We start from the raw sequence: 19,510 nt of genomic DNA, 5'->3' as shown, positions 1-19,510 counted from the left end.
ATTTTCTTTAATTTGCTGCTTTCTTTCGTTTTGGGGATTTTAGCAGTTTTTGACAGGGGGGGCGGGGGCATTCGAGCATGGGGCTAAATATGTATTTTTGTACAAAATATTATGGCGATTTATGTTTTTATTATTTACTATAGTCCTAATAAACCCCAAGAAATTACATCTGGCCACAAAATATCGCAGGGTCTACTGAATGTGACAAACTGACATATTGAGCCTATACACAGTATAAGCCTTCCCCCAGTAGGCTACTAGTCCTGCAACAAACAGTCAAAAAGTGCTTTAGTTTTCGAGATACCCCTACCGGAGTTAGGACCAAACACAACATAGTTTTTCTTCATCTCTAAGGCCTCCCATACATGAAATGGATTCTTGTATAAAAATATTTTACTGCAAAAGTGGTGAAATTGTTATTTAAAGTTATACACCTCAAACTAAAAATAAAGCCTGTCCGTCTGGTGGTTGAGGCACTTAAAGGCATGTAGATTCACAATGGAAGCTCTGAGAGGTTCAAAACTTGGCATACTTGAAGCCAGAACATACCTCTACATTCTAGAAAAGACTGAATGTCAATATCTGAATGTCAATATGAGATATAGTCATTTGAACACATACTTACAGTAGGCGGAATTGTACATCTATGTAGATGTCTTCTCTACTTTGTAGTGACTCTGGAATGGATTGTCATAGCAACACATATGATGGCTTGTAGGAAAGGTGAGGTTCTACTGAATCCAGCAATACCAATTGTGTAAATGTAGCTTGCATAATCGTGGAGTTATGCCACAAAACGCATATGGTGTCCCAAACGGGGGGAAATAAAACTAATGAAATCTACAGTATCACATTAGTTTTATTTTTACTTCACTTATCAAGATGGGGAAACATAAACAAATCACTTGAGTAGAAGTCCCTAAAATGTATGAAATGTCTCAAACTTGAGAAATGAGAAATTGTGAAGAAATAGATGCCGCTTCAATAGAGAAATATGCAAGCCTACAGTGGAACTACTAACTATTATTGTTGCAGCACATGACCTGGATGTTAAATAATAATAATATAATATCTCAAACTTATATAGCGCTTTTCTGAGTACCCAAAGACGCTTTACATGGGGGGGGGGTTTACAGAGGTAACAAATTAAAAACAACTTTAATAGAAAAAGGACATTAAAAGACTGTGAAAAGGGAAGGCAATTTTGAAGAGGTGGGTTTTGAGGGTGGATTTGAAGGTTTGAAGGGTAGGGGCATCTCTGAGTGCCTTAGGGAGGGCATTCCACAGGGTTGGGGCAGCAAAGGCGAAAGCCTGTTCCCTCATCAAGTTCAAATCTCAATATTATCCTCATAAATATAAATAATCAAGTTATTAATTTCTGTTATTTGAGTTATTTGGTTACAGTCAATTTATACTACAGTATTTGGCTCCACCTATGTGCATCTTATGTGATCTTATAATGTGAAGTGTATCGGAAATCGGGGCCGATCATGACATTTTTAAATGATCAGATCAGGAGCACAAAAATGTGATTGGGACATCCCTAGTATCAATATGATATCCATATCATGATATTAGACTGTATATTGTCCGTGATTTGGGATATTGTACTATTGTGATATTGGAGGAGTTGCATAAAAATATAATTTTCAGATGGGGAAAAATCGGTATCGGCAGATACTCAAAATTAAAATGGTCTTACTAAATGTTGCTCAACAGAGAGATGATGATGTTCATAAAACCGTGGCTCTATATACAGACAATATGCTGCAGTAATGAGCAAGTTGCAAATGTTGAGTGAGAGCATGCCTGCACCAGTCTCATCAAGAAGACTGAATAGGGTTGATACAACAATGTTTAACATACAAAGATATTTTTAATTTGTGTGAAGACCAGTACAAGACCAGAACATCTGACAGCCATTATGGCTGGTACTGGTATGTGTACCAGATACTTAAGGTCCTTCATGCAGCATCAGAAAGGTTGATGAAGTTGTACATCATCTGCTCCTCTCGTACCCAGATCTGTTTGTGTATGATGACAAATATACAATATACAGTATAATACCGGTAATATGCCGAGGCGGCAGTGCCTCAGGGATAGAGTGGCCAATAGAGCGGCTGGATGGAGAACCGTGAGGTTCGCAAGACAAAATTCAGTGTGAACTAACAATATACCGGTAGTACTAACATACCATATTCTCAGTTCGATCCAGGGCTCCCCCAGAGTTAGACTCTGAACCCCTAATTGATCCCGATGCAGGTCGGTGTCTTGTATGGTTTCCTCTGCCATCGGTGTGTGACTGAATGTGTGAATGTAATGCACAATCTATGTAAAGTGCTTTGGATAAAAGCTCTATATACTGTAAATGCACCAATTTCCATTTACGGTATATAAACTCCTTGACTGTTATGACATACAGAAGACACTGACTCTGAGGAAGAAGATGATATTGTCTAAATACAAACCCTGGAAACATACAGCATTATAATTTGTAGAACATGGAAAGTCTGATGTTGCATGCTCTAAAAGTGTGCCCATGGGAAATGGGCACAATGAGAGAAGATGCAAATCTCCAAGAAAATCCAGAACTACTACATAGACCTGCAGATATATCGATGAAGAAAACCATGGACCAGTGTCTTCAGTATGTCATAACTCTTATTTATTGAAAGTGATGACTTGTCATCACTTTCATTTATTTAAAGAAAGATGTTAACTACTTTTACGATTAATAAAACCTTTGACATAGATACTGGTCTGCTGTTCTAATTCTTTGTTTTATAGCTGCTATATTTCGTTTAGATATTTAGTGTTTTAGGTAGCATTTATGATATTTGTCATCATATGCAAAGAGATCTGGGTACGAGAGCAGCCGATGTACAACTTCATCAATCTTTCTGATGCTGCATGTGAAGGCCCTGTCTCTGGTACTCTGACCAGTGACCATGTGAAGGCCCTGTCTCTGGTACTCTGACCAGTGACCATGTGAAGGCCCTGTCTCTGGTACTCTGACCAGTGACCATGTGAAGGCCCTGTCTCTGGTACTCTGACCAGTGACCATGTGAAGGCCCTGTCTCTGGTACTCTGACCAGTGACCATGTGAAGGCCCTGTCTCTGGTACTCTGACCAGTGACCATGTGAAGGCCCTGTCTCTGGTACTCTGACCAGTGACCATGTGAAGGCCCTGTCTCTGGTACTCTGACCAGTGACCATGTGAAGGCCCTGTCTCTGGTACTCTGACCAGTGACCATGTGAAGGCCCTGTCTCTGGTACTCTGACCAGTGACCATGTGAAGGCCCTGTCTCTGGTATTCTGACCAGTGACCATGTGAAGGCCCTGTCTCTGGTAATCTGACCAGTGACCATGTGAAGGCCCTGTCTCTGGTACTCTGACCAGTGACCATGTGAAGGCCCTGTCTCTGGTACTCTGACCAGTGACCATGTGAAGGCCCTGTCTCTGGTACTCTGACCAGTAGTCCTGGTTTTGTCTATGAACTGATTGCACAAGACCGCAAGGACTTTTTTGTGCTATCCCTTTTGGACTGATTGTATGACTGTACTCTGTTGCTGTTTTTACATTTATGTCTAATAAACTATTAAATCCATCAATCAATCAATCAATCAATTGTGCTGGCCTTCCCACAAATGAAACAATATATTTGTATGTTAAACAGTGTTGTATCCTATTCAACAATGTTGTACCCTATTCAGTTTTCTTGACGAGACGGCATGCTCTCACTCTGGTCTTACTGGAGTAGTTTTCTCAACATGATACAGTATATGATGAGGAGAGGAGAGTATATTGAATTTGGGTTTGCCAGGGTTTTATGAACATCATCTCTCTGTTGAACAACAGTTAGTATGTGTTGAAGGTCTTCTGCCGTGGGCTTTATACATTATGGGTCTTGTTTCGTGCTTTTTTCCAACTGTTTAGCAAAGATGATACAAAGATTTGGATCCAATATTCCATTTAGGTAAAATTTTAAAGACACACTTCAGAATTTGTACAGTATCTATGTTGTGCATTACGCGCACTATTTTTAGGCTATAGTATATGTGCAGTAACCATATTACAAGTGATACTAATTAAGTCTATTTTCCATTCTGGTGAAACAGTGTCAGGGCAGGGTTCTGCTATTGTCAGTGTAGACTGGACAGGCAGTAGGCTCTGTTACACTAAAGAGAACTAAATGCTAGGTCACTCTCCACTCCAGTCAGCTAAATAGCTACTTGATTTGACAAGGTTCATCTCATCTTTTCACATTCCAAAATATGTGAAATGATTTTACCGGTCATTTTATGAAGAAAGCCACATACTGTAGGCAATAAGATGCAGGTGGAGCCACATACTGTAGTATAACTTGACTGTAACCAAATAACTCAAATAACAGAAATGAATAACTTGATTATCTATATTTAGGAGGATAATATTGAGATTTGAGCTTGATCCAGGTCATGTGCTGCAACATAATAATAGTTAGTAGTTCCAATCTAGGCTTGCATATTTCTCTATTGAAGCGGCATCTATTTGTTCACAATTTCTCATTTCTCAAGTTTGAGACATTTCATACATTTTAGGGACTTCTACTCAAGTGATTTGTTTATGTTTTCCCACCCTTGATAAGTGAAGTAAAAATAAAACTAATGTGATACTGTAGATTTCATTAGTTTTATTTCCCCCCGTTTGGGACACCATATACGTTTTGTGGCATAACTCCACGATTATGCAAGCTACATTTACACAATTGGTATTGCTGGATTCAGTAGAACCTCACCTTTCCTACAAGCCATCATATGTGTTGCTATGACAATCCATTCCAGAGTCACTACAAAGTAGAGAAGACATCTACATAGATGTACAATTCCGCCTACTGTAAGTATGTGTTCAAATGACTATATCTCATATTGACATTCAGATATTGACATTCAGTCTTTTCTAGAATGTAGAGGTATGTTCTGGCTTCAAGTATGCCAAGTTTTGAACCTCTCAGAGCTTCCATTGTGAATATACATGCCTTTAAGTGCCTCAACCACCAGACGGACAGGCTTTATTTTTAGTTTGAAGTGTATAACTTTAAATAACAATTTCACCACTTTTGCAGTAAAATATTTTTATACAAGAATCCATTTCATGTATGGGAGGCCTTAGAGATGAGGAAAAACTATGTTGTGTTTGGTCCTAACTCCGGTAGGGGTATGCCGACTTCTGGGGGCCATTGTCGCAGTACTATACCTTCACATTCAGTAGATCCTGTGATCTTCTGTGGCCAGATGTAATTTCCTGGGGTTTATTAGGACTATAGTAAATAATAAATAAATAAATCACCATAAAATTTGGTAAAAAAATACATATTTAGCCCCATGCTCGAATGCCCCCGCCCCCCTGTCAAAAACTGCTAAAATCCCCAAAACGAAAGAAAGCAGCAAATGAAAGAAAATTTACACTCACCTTTTAGTTTCTCTAATAACAACCTAAAACATGAACCTTGGTTGAAAAAAACTAAAGTTGTCCTTTAAAATCCATACAGTGACTATTTAGCAAAGAAATGGAATCTGTGTGAAACGCGTGGATAGTAAGGGAAAATGTATGAATATGGATATTAATATGTAGCCTACAGCCATTCTCTGGCAAATACATAGACATTATATTTGAACACATGGACAAACCTGTATCTTGACATGAACACAGAGAATACACACATTTATTGATGGACCAAGTGTAGCCATATTGAATGGAAAAGTAGCTTTTTTCTTTGTAAAAAATTGCTGTACAACACGCAAGTACTTGGTATTGATATAATTGATTTTTTGTATTGCAAAACGATTCGATGGCGATTATTTAAATTTCAAAACAATACGATACGATACCATGTCTAACAAAAATGATGAGGATGAGCTTTGGTGTCTCAGCCTGCAGGCTGCTAAAACTCAAGCATCTGTCTGGAAAAAAGAAGAGCCCTTTCAGATCCATGTATGGAGTTGCTTCATGAGATGCGTTTTGAATTATAAATTCATCCTACTGATTAATTAATCTGCCTATAGTTGCAGGTAAAACTTTCATGCAGCTTATATTTGACAGATACTTTCCAGTTCAGGTAGTGTACATTTAATTCTGCTGCTGTGTACATAGTTCCAGGACATGCCAATAACATAACTGTTTTTTGGAGGACAGTTGGGGGGGGTTGTTTTCAGTTTAAATTTGTTTAAGGTGATTTAGGATAGTGAAAGGAGGATAACACTTTATGTATCCCTTGGTTATTTCCAGATTAGAGCCTGGATTATTTTCTCAGTTCAGTTTTAGTTTTGCTTTTATTGGTTTCGTTCACTTTAGTTTCTAATTTGTCAGCTGTGTTCAGAATATAATGCATTCTGTGTTCAGATTGCATTTATGCACAAAAAGAGTAAATATGCACATTACAGTTCACATTCTCAAGCGGTGTTTTTTAACTGTAGTAAAATATAGACGATGTTTGTATTATCAAAATTACATGATAAATGTTTGTGTTTTATTGAAATGTAATATACGTTGGTTGAATACATGAAGTTGGACATTTATTTAACTTTACAACAGCAGTGACAACACAGACATCTGTGTGGGGAGGCATTCATTTGCATAACTATATTGGTGAGACAAATAGGGTAAAAAAATATTGCTACTCTAAATGTGGAGTGTTTTGGGTGGTCACAGCCTGAGAAGGTTGAGTACCACTGAGATGGATGGATTATTTGACAATTTGACACCGATAGGGTAGTCGACTATTCAACTAATCGACTATAGTAAATCCACTAGTCGACCTTGTTGGTACTACTAGTTTTTCCCCCTGATTTTGTAGGCCTCAAGATCAGGTAGATTATAGTTATAGTCACCAATGTACACTGTCAAATATTTATTTCCAAAAAAAAAGATTGATAATCTCCGTCAAATTAGTGCTATGAAAACTGATCCATGGGCACATTTTATTTAATGGATTAAATAGGCCCGGGCCCTCAAGGTGTTTTTAAACAACTAATCGACTAGTCGACTAGTAAACTAGGCAACTAGTACAAATTACTAGAAGTGAATGCCCTATAGACACCAACCTCCTCCATTAGCAAAACCATATGGGGCGCATATGTTAAACAGAGGACCACGCGAGCCGTGGACCCCTTCATCACGTTGACGACCCTCTCCAGCTTGGCCGGGTCGTTCTTCTGCTGCTCGAAGGGCAGAACCTCCACGCAGGCCAGGCCGGACCGGGTCAGCTCCGACTGGAAGGACAGGGCCAGCTTGTTGATGACCTCGTTGTCCACAAACAGCAGGCCCACCCAGGTCCACCCGAGACGCCTCAGAATGTGGAGCACAGCTCTCACCTGGTGTGGATAAGGAGTGGAGAATGAAGTCAACAGAATGTGTATTTATAACCCAAACATATCAGTGGTTCTCAATATTTCATGTCAAGGACTATTTGTAATTGGCCGCCGACCCCCATCTGAAAATAATGATGTTGTCCCAGGAACCTCCCCGAAGCAAAGATTTGAGTTAAAAACGTTCACTCTGAAATAATATATATTCAAAGATTTGAGGCACATTTTCACAGCGTTTCGTAGCGTGGCACCGAAACAGGAGCACTCGTACAAGGTTTCTTTGACTATGCATGCACCTCTTGGTACCACAGCACCTCAAAGGCCCTTAAAACAAGGCTCCAAGCCTCCCAAAACAAACTCCTACTTGGCCTCACCCCCCAAAACCACCTCACCCCTGCCCACTTTGACAGGCTGGAATGGGTCTGGTCCACAAGATTCGATACACCACCAAGATACCCATGTACCTGTCTAAATACTTCCTTAATGTTAACGAAGTCCACACCCACAACACCAGAGGGAGTGCAACGAACCATGTAGGCCTACAACCCAGATTCGGCACAAACAACAAGGGACTAAATTATTTTCGCTCCTATGCCACCAAAATGTGGAACGCCCTACCAACAGTCATTAAGACATGTGAATCCCTTGACTCCTTCAAAACCACTCTCAAAGGGCATGACCTACGGACGGCTGGAATTCGAAACTGGCCCCGTGAAATCTGAACCCCCCCCCCCCCCCGTTTTTCCCCTCACTGTATATGTTTCTTTTACCTCCTTTATGATGAATTCCTGTTCTCTTTTTGTTTTACTATAAGTGTCTATTTGTACGTCTCTAAATGTTTTGATGAATTGAACATGGTGGACCCTCTTGTAAACAAGTGTATAATGCTTTTATGGTGTCGTCCACTCACAGTTAACAGTCTTTGTATTGAGTTGTGCTTGAAATGTAGGCTACTGTAATTCTGCAAACTGTTAATACATATTTCAATCAATCAATCAATCATTTATTTGGCTTTTGAGCCACGGACCACCATTTGATAACATTTAGCCTCTCAGACCCAAAACTAAAGAATACTGTGTTGTCGTTGGATAAGATTCCATGCTTTTGGCAAATGTTTATCAAAATAACAATCCTTCTACATTCTCTAATTGTGTAGACTGAAAAATGAAGTAATGCAGATTAGATGTTTAACAGTAATGTGACTGTTGAGAGCGTAACATGGTTTCATTGTACGCTCTCAAGAGTTAAAAATCTCCAAGGCTCCATTTGGTTACCAACTCTCCATCATTTAGCTGCATGGGGACCACCTGGAACCCCCTCAAGGACCACTGGGGGTCCCCGGACCACCTGGGGACCACCTGGAACCCCCTCAAGGACCCCTAGCTGGTTGAAATCCACTGCTCTATGACAATAAGCAATATAGAGCTATTTATGTAACGTGAAATCACTTCAAGTAGTTAATGCTACCAGTGGCCAGCAGAGGGGAGTGCAGTCCTGTTGTGAGTGTATAGAGGTTCAATACAACAGTCATTCCCAAACTTTTTCATGTCAAGGACCCCCAGATTGACACTGATTAGCCCCGCGGACCCCCATTTGACAGAATATATGACAGAGACCCCCATAAGAGAAGATTTTGATGGCTCTAGCAGTGATTCTCAACCCGTTTAAACCCGTTTCATTTACAGTTTGACATGCATTAGTCTATACGGACTCCCCCCCCCCCCCCCCCCCATTTAATGTAATTTCTATCTCTGAGACCCCCGATTTATATTGCAAAAAAAAAAAACTATGTTAATGTAACTCTGAGAGTGTACAAATGGAACCTAATGGACCCATTCGTGTGTGTGTGTGTGTGTGTGTGTGTGTGTGTGTGTGTGTGTGTGTGTGTGTGTGTGTGTGTGTGTGCACTGTGCATTGTGCATGCGTGTAACTCCACTCAGGTGCTGCGTGTGTCCGTGATGAGCCATTAACTCTGACCAATGACGGACGGACTTTCATGTGATGTAGAAGTGAAACCACCGAATCCAGGAGGTTTAAATAGGGACACGGAAATACTCTCAGAGCATGTTTGGGCTGAGCTGCAGCAAGGTATGTTTGTTTGTTTGATAAAACACACGGTTTTATCCACCTTTAAACACGGCTATCATTTAATCATTAGTGGTTTTATAGTATTGTTTATTGTGGCAGAAAAGGGACAACAATGTGTTGAATGTTTGTTATTGAGAAGGAAGGAAACAAACAAAGTGTTCCAAACAGACAGCTGGAAAGTAAATGATTACATTTTAATACTGACGTATAGTGTGGAAAATATACTCGATTATTTGGAAACTTTGAACTACTAGCTACTTATAGATTTGGATTATTATTTCAAAACATACTAGCCTACATTTGTTTTATTTTACCACTACAGCCGTACATTTGAACATGGCTGATCTACAAGCACATAATCGTGCACAATACAATGCTACACATTGTGACCTTTTAGATCTGCTATTTTCGTTTTCAAAACATTTCAAATGGGACATTCTGCACAATCATTTTGATGCCAATACCTCTACTTTTACTAAAGTTGTATAATTAATATACGGTAATATAATTTTGAAGATCTTCTTCCTTTTTTTTTGTACATCTTTATTTCACTTAAAAAAAACACTAATTATCTACTCGGGCTTATGTGAACACCCCAGACAGTTTTGAAGTTTCTTGATTCAGTAATTGGCTATTTGATATAAATTGTAGCTGCCCCGCCCCTTCCTATACAAACCCATTGTAACTTCAAAATCCTTTTTTTTACCATGATAGATTCATCAAAAAAATACCCAGCCTTTTCTCTGACTGTATTATGTTTTGCCTCAGACCTTGACTGTGACAATCCTATATGGGCTAGGAGGCATTAGTTTTGGAGGTAAATGAATACCAAAAAAAGAGATCTACATTCTTGGACTGTCGGTTTTTGGAGCCTGGACCATTCGGCCAACTCTACAGGCCTACTTAAAAACTGTCTGCTGTGTTCACATAATCCTGAGTAGACAATAAAATGACAAAGCGTTTTTTAAAGTGAAATATCCCTTCAATATTGTTTGAATTCGACACTGTATAAAATCTGGATAAAGAGTAATGTTGGATTTATGTCTGTCTTGCAGGTTAATCATGTGACCTTGGATGCAGTCATCAGGAGATGGCTGGTATTGGTAATGGAGTGTCTACTCGGCTGAGCTGAAACGAATAACGGTGTCAACGAACGCTCCCTGAGATTACGAGGCGTACGGTGCTCGGGACGTATTGTGCCATACAACCTACGCGGCTCTATTAATACCGGCTATCTTCAACCGAGCGACGGAAGGCCCCCCACGGTACGTACCTGGATTACATGTGGCTGTAGTAGAAACTAGGGCTGTGTCACCATTACAACATGTTAAGTTTACTATTTCATTGTCATACAAATGATTGTGTTTGATGTTGAACATATGAATACATGCATGGCTTTTAGGCTTCATGAAAAAAATTGCTTGAGGCAGATATGACTAATTATATACACTGTTAAATTGGAAAGGGCTTCGTTAAGACCTCCATATTATTATGGTCAATGCCTGTGTGACAAGTGGGAGCGATTGGTGAGGAGATACGGCGGTGTTTCTGACTGACAGACACATTCAGACATGATATTATTTTCCAAAAATAAATTAAAGGGACACTTCAGCCCTTTTGCAACCATATTTGAATGATGTTTCCTGGGGGTTTTATGTGGGTAATGTGTCCATGATATCATGGACACTGGCCTCACTTCCATCCCAGACTACAATTCCCATAGTGTGTGTGTGTGTGTGAGATACTAAAATATCTAAAGACATATTACCCACATAAACCCCAGGAAAGTGCTTCTTGTCTCTCCAACAGCATCAAAATAAGAGCTGGTTGCAAAAGGGGTGAAGTGTCCCAATTTACCTTGTTCAGACCGCGGCCATCTTCCCAGCAAGGTGCTACCTAGGTGCAACGACAGCCCATTCATCCAAACAGAAAAGTCCTATCTGATCGTATTAAACAACATCAAACTCACCAGCATTGCAGCTGTACGGAAAGCTTGAATTATCCTTTCTCTCTGCAAATTGTTTGTTTCATAAAAATCCACCGTAGATATGTTATGAGCTGCTACTTGTCAAGAAATGTGTTTTTTTTTTTTTTTTTTTTTTTTGAAGTGTTAGAGTTTGGAAGCGCTTGTTGACTATCACTCAACGTCCCATGCGTACCACCTGTTTTGACTGTGCACATCATGCAGGAGGCAGCAGGAGGTTGCTTTACTGATAACGAGCGCTTCCATACTCTGATGACTGGGCTGTCTATGGGAAGTTGCACCTACTTGGCACCTTGCTGGAAAGATGGCCGAGGTCTGAATATAGTAAAATTACCCGATGTACAAGCTAAAAACTTGAGCGGGTTAGATCTGCTATTTCCATCTATGTTTTTAATGTTTGAATTATAAGCCTTTAAAGGCAAGGTATTCTCAGAGTATACAAATTGAACCACTGATCTGTAACTGTGTACAATTGGAACAAAGTTACAGGTCCATTTGGTGTCACAATTAAATGAGAATTGTCCCTTTTTTAAAGGGACATTGACTGCAATTTCTTCCAGCAGTGAATAGTATTTTTAGTAGATAACCATAGCACAATTTGAAATATGCATGCTATGGCCAGTGTGTGTTTGACTGGATTGCTGAATTCCTATAATGCTTTAGTGCACTTTCCCTCCTTGTGGAGGCTGCATGGAGTGTGAATTTGTAGTCCAGGAAGGAAGTGAGACCACATTTTCATGGCATGATTTTGGTCATGAACATGGCATAACAAAGAAACGTAATGCACATATACAAACCTCAGGAAAGTGTCTTGTATCCTAAACATTAAAATAAGCTCTGGTTGCCAAAGGGGTGTAGTGGCCCTTCGTTAATCACAATTTGACACTTTTAATACAGTAAAATAATGGTGACACAGCCCTGTCAGTGACTGTTATGACTTCCAAAATGTCATCCTGTAGGCCGACAACTAAATTTGTTTATTTTTTTTCCCCTGTCATTTCAGAACGTGAAGCTGACAGTTTGTACCCTAATACCGATGTCTTCCTCTGCTGCTGCTGCTTGCTGTTAGCAATGAAGGTTAGTATTTAACCTTTTGATTCCTGCTGCTTCTTGTGCAAGTGGGCTACATGCTACCATACCATATGTTGTCATTCGCTCCATGTATCGTTTCACACCATTTGTGTGTGTGTGTGTATAATGCCTAGGACCCTAGGCATTATACACACATTATACATACACTTCACTTTCATCTTTTCTTTGCTTATAATAAAGTTATCTATTTCAGTTGTTTGAGTTTTTAATCGCATTTTGCTTAATTTTTTTTATAAGTAATTTCTTTCTTCTTGCCTATCTATTGCCCTAGTTCTTCACTAGTGGACTTTGTGTGATTTATGTCTGTATCATTATGGTAGCATGTAGCCTGCTCAACACTGTTTACTAGGGGTGTAACGATATAGTAACTGCATCGAAAACTTTAATTTCAAGTATCTAAGCATATCTAAATGAAAACTGCAAAACATTGACTATTGTTTTGCAATGGAAATAATCAGTATCGAATCGTTTTGCTCTGCAATTAATCTATTGCATCAATACTACATTTTTGTGTGGCGTTACTTGATTTAAAAAAGTCTATACATTTTAAATAGTTACTGTATCGCTGTTAAAATGTATCGTTACACCCCTACTGTTTACAGCCTTCTATGCTGTAGATCTGTACAAACTAACAGGAACAAAATGATGGCCGATGTGTCATTTTGTTCCTTGGTTAGTGTGTTTTGTTTAGTGCTGATATTGAAGGTAAGTGGTCGTAGTTTATTATCTTTGGCTGTCGGGTAGAAACCTTGTATCTCCATATAGTTCACCCTTTTGTAAATTAACTTCCTTACTTGGTCATGCTACAGTGTCAAACACTAAAGTAGCAAAAATGTCCGATCTACAAGCTCACGATGTAAATATAATCCATTATTGAATATTTTGTTTAATATTAATTAATAATAAATATCATTGGATCACAGGTCCTTTTTTTTTTTTTGTCCAGAAAAGTAACTATTTTGGTCGTACAAGGTTTCTACCCGACCTTCATCTTTTCTCTTCACTGTTCTTTGCTTTAATAAAGTTATTTGTTTTTGTGGTTGAGTTTATTTTATTCGCATTTTATAAGTAATTTCTTTCTTCTTGCCTTTCTATCACTAGTTCTTCACTAGTGTATGTGATGCGTGATTCGGGTCGCGTCTCGCGTACAGTTTCTTAATTGATTGGAACTGTATCATTTTACATTTCGTCATCCCATCGGTTCACATCACATATGAACACAGGCCGGTATGTGATGTGCATTTATGTGATTTTTATGTTGGTGATTATTTCACAGCAATTGCGGATAGCTCGCCATTCACCTCGGTCTGCCTCATTTTATTTAGGTGAGGTACAGAACGGGAAATGATGTCGGTGCATCATTCACGCCATATGAAATTTGTTTATTGCTGTTGTGTTCTGATGTCATCCATAGTGTTGTGTACTAATGTTCATAGTGTTGCTGTATTGTATACCTGTGCCCCTGTATTTGTATACAGGGGCACAAAGAACATTAAGCAAATAAGAATGCTGCTGCCATTGCATAATTTGCACCTTGTATAATTCATGTCAATCGTCCACAAATGGCATGAATTCTTTCTCTCTTTCTCATTCACTTATTTCTGTGAATGTTATTTTAAAATTGATATGTAGGAAACATGGGACAACTGGCTGGAAAATACTCGTGCCACGAAAACCTAATGACGACTACTTGGGCAGAGACCAAGAAAATCTATTCATTTTATTGTTTATGTTCATAAATTGCTCAAAGTCAACAGTGCAGCAGCAAACCTCTCGGTCATAAGACTATTGTCTGCTATATCATCAGATCTAATTTGTGAGTAAAGCTTCATCATGTCATCCCCACATCACATAATGCACGCAGGGTAGGTTAGGGTAGGTATGTGATGTGGATTGATGTGATGTATGTCTTTTATAATGTGCGAGTGAAGCTTCATTGCATCTTTACACGTACCATATGAACACGGGCCCGGTATGTGATGTGTATTGATGCCATTTATGCTTCTATTTGCAGTTAAAACTTAATAATTCACGCCGGTCAGTAGACGAGGCACTGACGATGGGCCGATGACCCAAACGTTTTCTGCTGCACTTTTCACTTTTAGCACTTTGCAGCACTTTATGAGCATGAACAAATAACATTAATATATTTTCTTAGTTGACGTCTAGGAGTTTTCCTTAAGGTATTTGTGGAGTGAGTCTTCCAGTTTTCAACAACAGTCTCATGGTAATGAATTAAAAAAAAACACACAAAACGAGGCACAGGCATGGCGCTTCTGGTTTACTGGAATGGGGTTCGATTCCCTGCTGCGCTCTAATCATTGTGTTTTGGCATTTACAAACTTTTTCGAATTTGAGAGCGGTTTTGAAGGAGTCAAGGGATTCACTTATTTTATTTATTTGACAGGGACAATGCACATTAATCAACATGTCAGTTTTCACATCAATGTAAATGGGCCAGAGTTAGCCAAAGCTAAATTTCATCTGTAGGCCCTGCAGGGCAGGCTCTTAAAGTGAGTGATAAAAGAAAGACAGAGTGTAGGTCGCCAGCACACAACACCATGCGTCGATGCCATGTGTGCATACTGTATGTGCAAGCACCCAACACTACGTCCATACAAAAACACAGTACAATACAGATAAAAGTGTGGGGTGCCCGCACACAACACCATGCGTTGATGCCATATGTGCAGGCACCCAACACTATGAGTCTATGACCATATGTCATAGAGTGGAAAATGTCATTTGGTTTAATGTCACAGAATGCACAGTGCCACGTAGAGCAGCATGATAAATGGTTAACTTTATATTGTGTTTTATTGCTTTATTTATATTTTGTGTTTCATTTTCGTCGGCCATTTTGCTCTGTACGGTGTGAATAAGGGGTCCTGCCGACTACGCCACTTATGTAACAGGTTTTTGGGAGAGTTGTTACTACTCTAAAGTTCGGACTCCAGTTCACACCAGTACGGAGCAAATGACACGACACAATAGGATAAGGTATAAAAGTACAAAAGCCTTTTTATTATAATCTAAGCATATGAATTCATTCAACAATACAAATACTATAATGCAAGGGTACCCTCTTTTAAAAACAAAACAATAAATCAACTCAACACATTAATCAATTCATCACATTTAAAATAGCAAGCAGCAATGGTTAAAACTAGAGGGGAGAGAGTCAGTGAGTCAGGGGTTAGAAATACCACAGTCCAGTCCAGTAGTGGATCCGGGTTTTGCGCCTCGCCACAGCCGTGACGAGACAGCTAATTTAGTTTAGTCCGATCCACACTGTACAGTCCGGGTCTTCCGCGTCGCCGCTATCCGGGCGTCCTGACTCCTGACGCTCCGCTGTTAGGCAAAGAGAATGGTGCAATAAGTGACAGCCCTCTCACAACCGGCACTTTCAACTGTGATACAACACGCACGCTGGCATTATTACTTTCCTTTCAAAAGGAGTAGGACGAGCATATCAATAATCAATCTCGGACTGCTGCTCCACCGCCGTCACCACATCCGGCTGGCTCCAGCACCTCAACACAGAAACGGGAACTCGAATCAACTTTACTGTCACCCTAGTAAAAAGCCACGCACTCAATAGAACGGAGGCATATAGTTACTTTCCTTAATTCAGATGATAGAGAGCGTTGACATTGCAGAATGATCAATCTCAGCGACGTGGAGGAGGCGATGAGGACATCGGACCCACGGTGTAGTATAGGAGGAGGAGAGAAGTCCGGTCCGCGAGCACAGCGTGGAGAGACGGGGAGATAACTATCTGGCCTACAACATGTAGGGAGAAGAGGACATGAGAGAGAGGTCTGGCGTGATCCGACAACGGCGGCAGCAGGCACCGTCTGAGCAGAGAGAGCCCTGAGGTGGGATCTAGGTGGACCTTTTATTTGGGCGTGGAGTTTTCACTGGCGAATGAATGTCTTGACTCAGTCTGTGTCTGATAGGCTGCACAGTGTGCACACGCCTTGGTTAGAGCACCTGACAGGTAAACAATACTGTGGCATAATGTTCATTGTCCATCGCTATCATAGCGCACGGCACTCATCAAATAACACAAATGAAACACAGCATGCATAATCAAAATGAAACACAAAATATAAATAAAGCAATAAAACACAATATAAAGTTAACCATTTATCATGCTGCTCTACGTGGCACTGTGCATTCTGTGACATTAAACCAAATGACATTTTCCACTCTATGACACATACACAATACAATACAATACAGATCAACATGGTACAGGGGACAGAACAACTGCGAAGTGAAGTGAGAAATTACACCGAATACTAATTAGTGCTGATGGTTACTCATGATTACAGATTTGAATTGTTTTTAGCCACCTTTTCAGGTTGAATTTGAAGGTCGGATAGTTGGAAGTCTCTCTTCTGTGGGGAGACTGTTCCAGTGATGGGAGGCTCTAACAGAGAAGACTGTTTTACCAAACACACTACGTCTGGTTGGCACTTCACAGTCCCCTCTGGTAGTCGCCCTTGTTGCTCTGTCACCACTGTCCCTTCGATCTATGAACTGGTTCAGTGGTGGAGGTGCAAGTCCATTTAGGATCTTAAAAATGAGACGAGCATCTGCAAAGTGTTTGAAGCTGTTAAAATTAAATAACTTTGTACAAAATGTACTTTTGAACTATGTGGCAATGGTGGTAACGCATGGGCTTTTGGTCAAGTTAATGTCTGCTTGTACAGTGATTCTATGGGTTTTAAAGTTGTCTGATTTGTCTGTGACCAGGTTGTGAAACAGTACGACTTAATGACTGTTGGTAGGGCGTTCCACATTTTGGTGGCATAGGAGCGAAAAAAATTTAGTCCCTTGTTTGTGCCGAATCTGGGTTGTACATGGTTTGTTGGACTTCGTTTACATTAAGGAAGTAGTAGTATGCTGGTGAATGATACAATTTAGGCATTTAGCAGACTCTCTTAATCCAGAGCATGCTTACATTAAGCAATATCAAAGCATGGCAATGCATCACAAAGTAGTTGTCATGAAACATGCGTAAGCCAAGAACGTAACGGTGGAATATTTATATAATGAAAAACTATACATATAAACTATGCTATACTATAAAGTGCTAGGACTACATAAAATGCAATTCTAGTGCCGTCTACGTAACATGCTCTAAGTCAACATAAAGTGCTCTCTACGGGGCTATGATTGTATGTTAGTGTCGTGCCACCTCGCTGTGGTAGTGTGGGGTCACAACCCTACAGTCACTGGCAACTCGGACACTGATGGGACTGCGTCTTTCAAAAAGGTTTTGTATTCACGGAAAAGCGAAAGGCTAGTCCATGGTCTGGGACGCGCTGCCGTAACCTGACGCTGCCAGATCCAAGAAGCTTGCTACACAAATTTGTTTCACAGCTTATTGGGATCTGGGATCGCGGAAGCAAATTCGATGACGGGGCTGTCCTTTTTTTCAAGATACTTGGTAGATGATTGGATGGGACCGTCTGTCTATCACCGTGTGGGCGTACAAACACAACCAATCATATTGACGTGTCTATATAGCTTCACGTCCGGTTTCGCACATATCCCGCCCTTAGCTCACGCTGATTGGTCCGGTACGGAACGGATTTGTCAGCTCAACTGCCTGAGAGATCCCAGATGATTGCTGTGTTGGGAACATGGTTACCCAATACCGCCCTCATCTGGCATCGTCAGGTTAGCGCTGCCGTCCACCTCCCATTAAACAGGCTGACTGTAAAATATATATAAAAAAAAACTGTAAATATATTTTTTATTCCACGATTTTGTAACCCATTTTTCACCCCTGTGTCAATCATCTAATGTGATCCTGGGCTCTACACACCCTCCAACCTAGTCCCCATATATGGGGGACAAGGGGAGAGCAACGGACTTGAACTCATGCTTCCTCATTGGCACTTTCTAGAGCAAGGATGTCTTCATTTTAGCTTGCTAGCAAACACTATTTATGTAGCATTAAAGATGAACGGCCAAAACAGGATGCGGGTCCAGCATGTGCAGCATTGAAATGGCCTCGGCAGTCTGAGGCTGGCTGTGTGTCCAGCAGGTGGCAGTATATGGATTAATTACAGCCTTAATTACAGTGTTAATTACAAGCACTACTGGGAGACAAACACAACAAAGGTGAGGGGTTGGGTGGAGGGGTCCCCTTACTCACTTTTTTCTTTGTCGGGTGACCGAGTACTGATGACTAGCTATAGCCTTTGTCGTAGAGAGGTTTTTAATGGTCCTAAATGTGCATAGCGTGTCAGCCCCACGGACCGAAGCCGGGAGAAGGTTCCACAGCGGAGGTGCCTGGGACTTAAACACCCTGCCTCCTATTGTGACTTTTGATATTTCTGGGACAGTAAGCATTGTTGCATTCTGTGAACGCACTCGTGTTCTGTTCAGGATTGTAGGGATCGATGCGTTCTTTGAGATATTGTGGTGCCTGGCCGTTGAGAGCTTTTTAGGTGAGGAGGATTTTGAACTGTATTTAACCAGGAGCCAGTGATGGTTCTGATCACATGGTTCTGTATTTAACCAGGAGCCAGTGATGGTTCTGATCACATGGTTCTGTATTTAACCAGGAGCCAGTGATGGTTCTGATCACATGGTTCTGTATTTAACCAGGAGCCAGTGATGGTTCTGATCACATGGTTATCTGACCCCTAGTTTGGGGTTTCCTCAGCGTTACTACAGAGGAGTTCCAAATCTTTTTTTCATTTAGTATTCATTCATTCGTTCATATCGTTAATGTAATAAATAAATACATCCATCCATCCATCCATTTTCATTTATGTATTTATTTATTACATTAACGACATCAACCCTAGAATCACTATTCTGAGGGTTAGCAAAACAAATCAGATCTACAAGCTCACAAGCTAATGATTTTGGAGGTTTTGAAAATAGATGAAATCATGGAAAAAACGACATACTATAGATAGCCCATTGTTTCAGACCGCATGCCGTTTTTCATGATTTTGCAGGATTTGAGGAAAAA

Source organism: Protomyctophum parallelum (genome assembly GCF_964188405.1).
Source record: "Protomyctophum parallelum genome assembly, chromosome: 20".
Classification (NCBI taxonomy): Eukaryota; Metazoa; Chordata; class Actinopteri; order Myctophiformes; family Myctophidae; genus Protomyctophum; species Protomyctophum parallelum.
Note: the sequence above shows the minus strand (reverse complement) of the source record.